This window comes from Poromitra crassiceps (genome assembly GCF_964638095.1).
Source record: "Poromitra crassiceps genome assembly, chromosome: 8".
NCBI classification, from domain to species: domain Eukaryota; kingdom Metazoa; phylum Chordata; class Actinopteri; order Beryciformes; family Melamphaidae; genus Poromitra; species Poromitra crassiceps.
Genome location: NC_139629.1, coordinates 37075473 through 37083033, shown reverse-complemented (window position 1 = coordinate 37083033; position 7561 = coordinate 37075473).

Genomic DNA, 7561 nt, shown 5'->3' with positions numbered 1-7561 from the left:
CTGACGGTTGTCCACAGGCTGATCTAAGTATCCCGTAATACGGCTGTGCCATTGGACGGCTTGGTGTGATCCCCCATCCCACCACAATTCTATTTTGAGTTGATTTATTTCTTTTGGGTTCTGACGTAATTCATTTATTTTCTAACTGATTTCTGGGGTTATTTTATTTCATTTATTATTTGGTTTATTTAGTTGGGTTATTTTCTTTGTTAATTATTTTTGTTTCAGACTCAGCTGTGGGACCACCTGTGGAACTAAACCTTTCATACTCTGGTCCCACCTACAGCTGAGTCTTGGTGTTTGTTTATTTCTGCATTAATATTCTGTTGTATTAGTTTCTATCATTTGTTATTAATCCAGTCCTTGGGTTAATCCTTTTGTATGTGTGTGTGTGTGTGTGAGTGGTTTGAGTAGTTTGTTTTAGATATATGTATTTGCCTGAGTCTGTCATTTGTGTAATTTTGATTTCTTTCTTCTCAGGGCAGGAGCTTTGGCCCTGAGCGGCAGACTCCCCCGGTGGTGGTGTTCCCCCTCACTCCCTTTGATTTGGTGTGACACGTGGTGGTTTGGTTTGCAGTGAGTTTTCTTTGTTTTGAGTTATTCTTCCCCTTATCTGAGTCTGTCTGCCCGAGCTAAGCGAGCCCTGGCCATCATTTGGCTTGCCCACAATTAACAGTGGCCTTTATTTAGACCCTCAGGCATTATTAAATTAGTACTGTATGTGGTTGTCTTTTTAACCTGGTAAACTTTTAAGTAATAAACCTTTGTCATACTTGGAAGTCCGTCTCTTGTCCCCTCCTTATTGGTGTACGAATCTGTGTGACCTTCTGTGATTAAGTGTAGTCACAGGTCAGAGTATTTCCTGGGGGGCAGTTCCCCAGGTGGCGTTGTCGTTGCTCTTTACCATTTCGCCACACAGGCTACCCCCTATTGTTTATTTTAGTACTCATTCTATTTCATTTTATTGTGTTCATTTCATTGTTATACAGGCATTCTTTTAGTTGTGTTTTAAAGTCAACAGAACATTGTTTACTACTGTAGGCTACTCCATTTCCCTGCAATGATGGCACATATTGGTAGCCTACGGTAGTGGCGCCCTCCGGCCGCCAGAGGGAGTATCGCCATTCGTGAGCAACATCTGTCAAGCAGCCAGTAGACAGGAAAAACACAGTTTCCGGTCTACAGTGACAGTGACGAGACAGAAACGTGTAAATAACACAGCTACGTCTGTACTGTATGTCTATTTTGCAGGTAAGCAGGACAACATGGGTTGGGTAAACACATATGGTGTCATAGGTTATGTTAAGGAGGGTGGGAATATAGTTGGCCGTTTGTAATTCCGCCTGTGAATGTTTTGAGAGCAAGTTGATAAACGTTAGCAGCTAAGCTAATTGTGGCTAACTCTTGCTAGCGGTTGTGCCCTGTGGTGCTGTTTCATGTGTAAATTGTCTGTGTTTACTCTGTCTGAAGTACATTCTATAATTCAATATGACTGAATCACTTCTACCAACCCCTGTGAATTCTGTTAGTGACGCTAAAGAAGGGAGAGGAGTATTAATGTTTTGTATGATTTATTATGGTTATGCTATGGATGCTGTATTTTGTCATTTTTATTTAACTAAGAGAAAAACACATAGTTTCCGGTCTACAGTGACAGTGACGAGACAGAAACGTGTAAATAACACAGCTACTACTGTATGTCTATTTTGCAGAATGCCAGTAAAGAAACTTATCATTCCAACACACTGACTTAGTCAAGTGTGTAACATTACAGAGGGAACCCTCTTTGTTAGTTCTCACTGTAAAGTAGCTTTGGTTACAGAGGGAACCCTCTTTGTTAGTTCTCACTGTAAAGTAACTTTGCTTTGTAGCCTAATCTGTCCATCATTGGTTTTCTTGTTTAATGTAATTGGAAGTCATAAATTGAACAGCCAACCCAAGTCCGGTCTCAGGGTTAGGGCTTAGTGGTGAGCTGAGGCTCTATCGGTGTTGGGGAACGACAGAAGTGATTTGTCACCGTTCAGAGAACAATATTGTACTCACAGCATTCCATTCATAACTCAAGGGTTTGACAACCAGTTATCCTGTGGTTTTGGACGTTGTGTAATCTACAAGAGGTAAATACGAGTGTTGTTTTCTACGCTGTAACTGAATGTTGTGTGTAAACGATGCTTGCTAATAGCATTTAGCCGTTAGCTTAGCCTAATCGTCATTAGCATTGCAGTCAAACTGTTAGCTTTGCATTTGAAGCAATTGGTTAAGACAAGCTACTGCTAAATCGCCATGAAATAGTGTTTGGACTTGTTGCTTAGCTGATATATTTGATTCAGGAGACGGACAGTGGACACTGAGAGAGAGCGGACCAGGAAAGCTCTGTCACTGCTGTTTCTTCTGCTATTCTTCCGCCCATCCATTCCCCCGTTTGCCATTCATCTGCCCCATCCATCATCTACCCACCTACTTCAATGAACTACCCCCCTTCTGATTAGTCCCTGGTTTCCGTGAGTACTGGTTGCACGTGCCTTTTGTTTTACCTGCTTGTGTGAACAAGTGAAGCGGCCATTACAGTTTTCAGGCCTCCATGGTCCCAAGCTACACTCAGGCCTGCAACAAGGTTTTTTTGGTTTGAGTGAGTGTGGGCCCACAGTATATTTTTTGAGGTTTATTGTTTTCAAAGAGGTTATACATAATAGTAATTGGACATATAAATTAGAGGTAACAGATACATCGATAACAAAGAATTGGAATATAAATAGATAAATTAATAATTATTGTTTGTCAATTGTCAATATTATTTTATTTGCATTTGTTTTATATGTGATCCGAAGCACTTTTTTCAAAATTTTGTTACCTAGAGAAAATCCCCACGTTTTGGGTTTATTGCAGTTAAAGCGTACTTGTTGTGTAATTCATATATAAGTAATTCATATTTGGGTAATAAATAATTGTTTAAAAAGGTAGATTAAAAAGACACAATATACAACAACAGGGATATATATATATATATATATATATATATTATATTTCCTGAACATTATTGGAGGCACCGCCAGTTGTTTTAGTTTTATGAATAAGAGTGAATATTTAAAGAACAGGTATAGCACCATTAAGTTTGAAACCATAACCCACCATACTACTATCACCCTAAGCCTATTTAGATAATCTAACTACTAGCTACTGTACATGGGACGGGTGTTACATCACTGTAAAGTAACTTTGGTTACAGAGGGAACCCTCTTTGTTAGTTCTCGCTATGGATTTACTTCGAAAATGACCATTTCCCATAACTTTGGATTATTATTTCATCGGACATGAGTCACTCACAACATGTACATGTGAGTGTTTCTGTCGCTGTTGCAATGTGTATTTTGGGCGAATGAATGGGGGTAGGTAGTTGTACAATATACTGCCATTGTAGTGCTAAGCTAACTAGCAGTGATGGGTGTACCACGCTTTGTACTGCACGTACAAACAGTGAAGATAAAGGCATAAAGGCGTCTACGTTCTACTTTTACTATCGGCAATATGGCAAATACAGTAGGCAAATCACCAAAAATGTTGGCGTATCCCTTTAAAGCTCTGATCAAACAGTCCTATGTCATTCTCTGACTGCATCTTCAACTGAGTTGATCAATGTACCATTTTCACAGCAGCTATTTTGAGGCATCATAGCAGGATTGAAGACATCAAACTAATAACAGTAATGATGATTCTAGGGTGGAATGGAACCGTCATTAATGGTGTTAGTTAAATGACTGGCCAAGTGAACGGTTCCCTCCCATAACCAGCCCTCTGAGGGAAAGTGTCCCAGACCCAGAGAGAGATCTGCAGCATGCAGTAACGTAGTGTATCAGCGTAAGAACTCTCATGTTGAGACTACACCTGTGTTTACCCTGCTATGAAACATCAAAATGGCTGCTGTGAAAAGGGTCCACACTGAAATAAAACCAATTACCAGGGGACCCACCTGGAACTGCTTCAAGGACGTCTGAGGCTCCCCGGGCCGTTCGTAACCACTGATCAAAGTGACTCGTAAAGCAGGGGAAAACCTCCCCGTCCCGCCCCAACCCCCATTCCAAGCGATTTCCCTGTTCATGTTAATGCAGGGAGGGCACTTCATTATTTACTCTGTATAAATTATAGTCAGATACAATTGATTCCCCCCCTCAGCTCACAGTGCTGCCCTTTTCAGACGTGTATCTGGCTGCATGGGACTAAGAGATATCGACACACTTGGCTGACAAGCTTGTGGCAGAAGGTAGCTAGCTGCCACCCGGTCTCCAGGTAGAAAATAAAGTGTTGACGGGCAGCAGAGGAGACAGAGTCAAATACCTGAGCCGGCAGCCGGTCAGTCTGGATGATTAAATCAGCACCTCGTGCCACCATCAGGACGGAGGGAGAGACGACTGGAAAGGTGTTAAGGAGAAGATTGTGGCGGACATCTCTAAAGACCCTTTTTAAATCAGTCAGCGTATGAATGAAGGAGAATATTCAGACCTACAGAGCAGCTGGTGCTGGAGGGATCAGACCTACAGAGCGGCTGGTGCTGGAGGGATCAGACCTACAGAGCGGCTGGTGCTGGAGGGATCAGACCTACAGAGCAGCTGATGCTGGAGGGATCAGACCTACAGAGCAGCTGGTGTTGGAGGGATCAGACCTACAGAGCAGCTGGTGTTGGAGGGATCAGACCTACAGAGCAGCTGGTGTTGGAGGGATCAGACCTACAGAGCAGCTGGTGTTGGAGGGATCAGACCTACAGAGCAGCTGGTGTTGGAGGGATCAGACCTACAGAGCAGCTGGTTTTGGAGGGATCAGACCTACAGAGCAGCTGGTGTTGGAGGGATCAGACCTACAAAGTGGCTAGTGTTGGAGGGATCAGACCTACAAAGTGGCTGGTGTTGGAGGGATCAGACCTACAGAGCAGCTGGTGTTGGAGGGATCAGACCTACAGAGTGGCTGGTACTAGAGGGATCAGACCTACAGAGCAGCTGGTGTTGGAGGGATCAGACCTACAGAGTGGCTGGTACTAGAGGGATCAGACCTACAGAGCAGCTGGTGCTGGAGGGATCAGACCTACAGAGCAGCTGGTGCTGGAGGGATCAGACCTACAAGAGCGGCTGGTGCTGGAGGGATCAGACCTACAGAGCGGCTGGTGCTGGATGGATCAGACCTACAGAGTGGCTGGTGTTGGAGGGATCAGACCTACAGAGTGGCTGGTGCTGGAGGGATCAGACCTACAGAGTGGCTGGTGCTGGAGGGATCAGACCTACAGAGCAGCTGGTGCTGGAGGGATCAGACCTACAGAGCGGCTGGTGCTGGAGAGATCAGACCTACAGAGCAGCTGGTGCTGGAGGGATCAGACCTACAGAGCAGCTGGTGCTGGAGGGATCAGACCTACAGAGCGGCTGGTGCTGGAGAGATCAGACCTACAGAGTGGCTGGTGTTGGAGGGATCAGACCTACAGAGCGGCTGGTGCTGGAGAGATCAGACCTACAGAGCAGCTGGTGCTGGAGGGATTGCTCGGGGGCTGTTAAAGTTGTGTTAATATTGTCACAGGTTAATTTGGGATTTTCTTACAGACCCTAACATGATCCCTCTCGGGTTAAGCGTTAAGGAATGGCCAACATTCATAGAGGAGGGATACTCAGATGGTAGCTGGGCTATAACTAAGACAAGTGAAGAACTCAAATTTGTACAACATAGTAGTATGTACTGTATGCTTTATCAGACTTGACGGCTGTATATTTATAGCATGTGTGCTTTCAGACTTGACGGCTGTTTATTTTGTCCATACATACTTGGGGAGTAACGCGTACACTAAAAGGGATTGCAGCAATCCTGTTACAAACAATTCCGATTGCAATCCATCACTGTAACTGGAAAGACAATGCTGATGTTAATCGTGTTTGTAGATGATTTGATAGTAACATTGTTGAGAATGCAGTCTGTAAACTGTGATTCATTGTCGTTTGGAAAGGCAACACTGTCCAGAAGATTACTATACCAAATCACACTATTGACATGCTGCTGAATTAAGTAACACATGAAAAGATAGGGTTTTAATTTAGACAATACATTGGCATTAACAAACGTTACATTACATTACATTTCGTCATTTGGCAGACGCTTTTATCCAAAGCGACTTACAATAACACACTTTTTGTCAGCAATAGAGCAATCAACTATGGAGCACAGTCTATGACAACTACAAATCCTGAAGGAACAGTGGTACGAGTTTAGTTTAGGATTTTTTTTTTTTTTTTAATAGAAAGAGAGAGAAAGAAGTTAGATCAAGAAGGGCCCAGATGGAGCCTGAAAAGGTGAGTCTTTAGTCTTTTCCGAAAGATCGGCAGTGATTCAGCAGTCCTGACCGAAGGTGGCAGCTCGTTGCACCATTGGGGTGCCAGGGACGAGAAGAGTCGAGATCGGGATGAGCGACTTTTGAGCGCCCGTAGCGAAGCGATGTGTACACGATATGTACATGAAGAAAAACGTGTACACGGTATTTACTTCAGTTGTTTATTGTGCATTTATATGATCTCATCTTTGTTACTATTATTCGTCTGATTGTTGTTCAGCAGAAACCGACACATTTTCAAAACAACCTTCCCAACGCTGTGGCATTATCCAAATAGCCTGGTAAACCATCCGGTCACGTGAGCTCACATCTGTGTTTCGTTCTGCGAGACCGTCTGGTCTCTCGCCATGGGGTGGGCTACTTCAGAATCCACAAGGCGGACGGGCCTCGTAGTTGACGTCATAACCGGCCAATCGGGAATGGCGCTGCCGAAACAGTAATGGCTCCCTCCATGGCTCTCCGCCTCGAGCAGTAAATTATGCTTGAGCGAAATCCGGGTTCGCTGCAGCTGGGCGTCCTATTGGCGCAGCTCGGCGTAGGGGGCGTGCAGCTCCTCGAAAATGTGACTCCGTGGCGTCAACTCCTTGTTGTGAGGAATGAGGAAATGCCATTTCCTCATTTAACAGTGCTTGTCCCTCATCTAGCAAAGCCTTCTGCAGGCTCACCGGAAGAACGTTTTGAACATGTACCGCAGCCAACGCGCTGAGTTAACGTTCGAGTATGCACAGTCTCGCTGTCGCCGCTGGTCGGCGGCAAGGCTCCGAGTCGAGGGTGCGCAGAACCTTGCCAGCGCCTTAACGCCAACGTTTGTCGAGTTTAAACAGCCATAAGTGCAGTTATTGCAGAAATAGACTCAATAACAACAACTAAACAAGAACCGGAGAGTATGCAACAGCGGGGTTAAAAGACGTTATCTCGCCGTTCTTCCGAGTGGATTTGGGCTTGACTGGATCCGACGTTGATTGGCTGAAGGACTGGATACGTCTTCCACCCTCTGAAATGACTGTGCACAGCTCAGAGTCCAGACGGATCCACAGAACCAAACAGAATGTGAGTTCACAGATCCGGATGGTTTAAACCAGGCTGTTATCCAAAGCCTCCCAGTTAATTTAATTGGTGCTGGCCTCCACAGCGGCCATATCACCTCCAAAATATACAGAGGGTGTCTGTAAGACAATTATTAGAAATGGCTTCACATGGGCT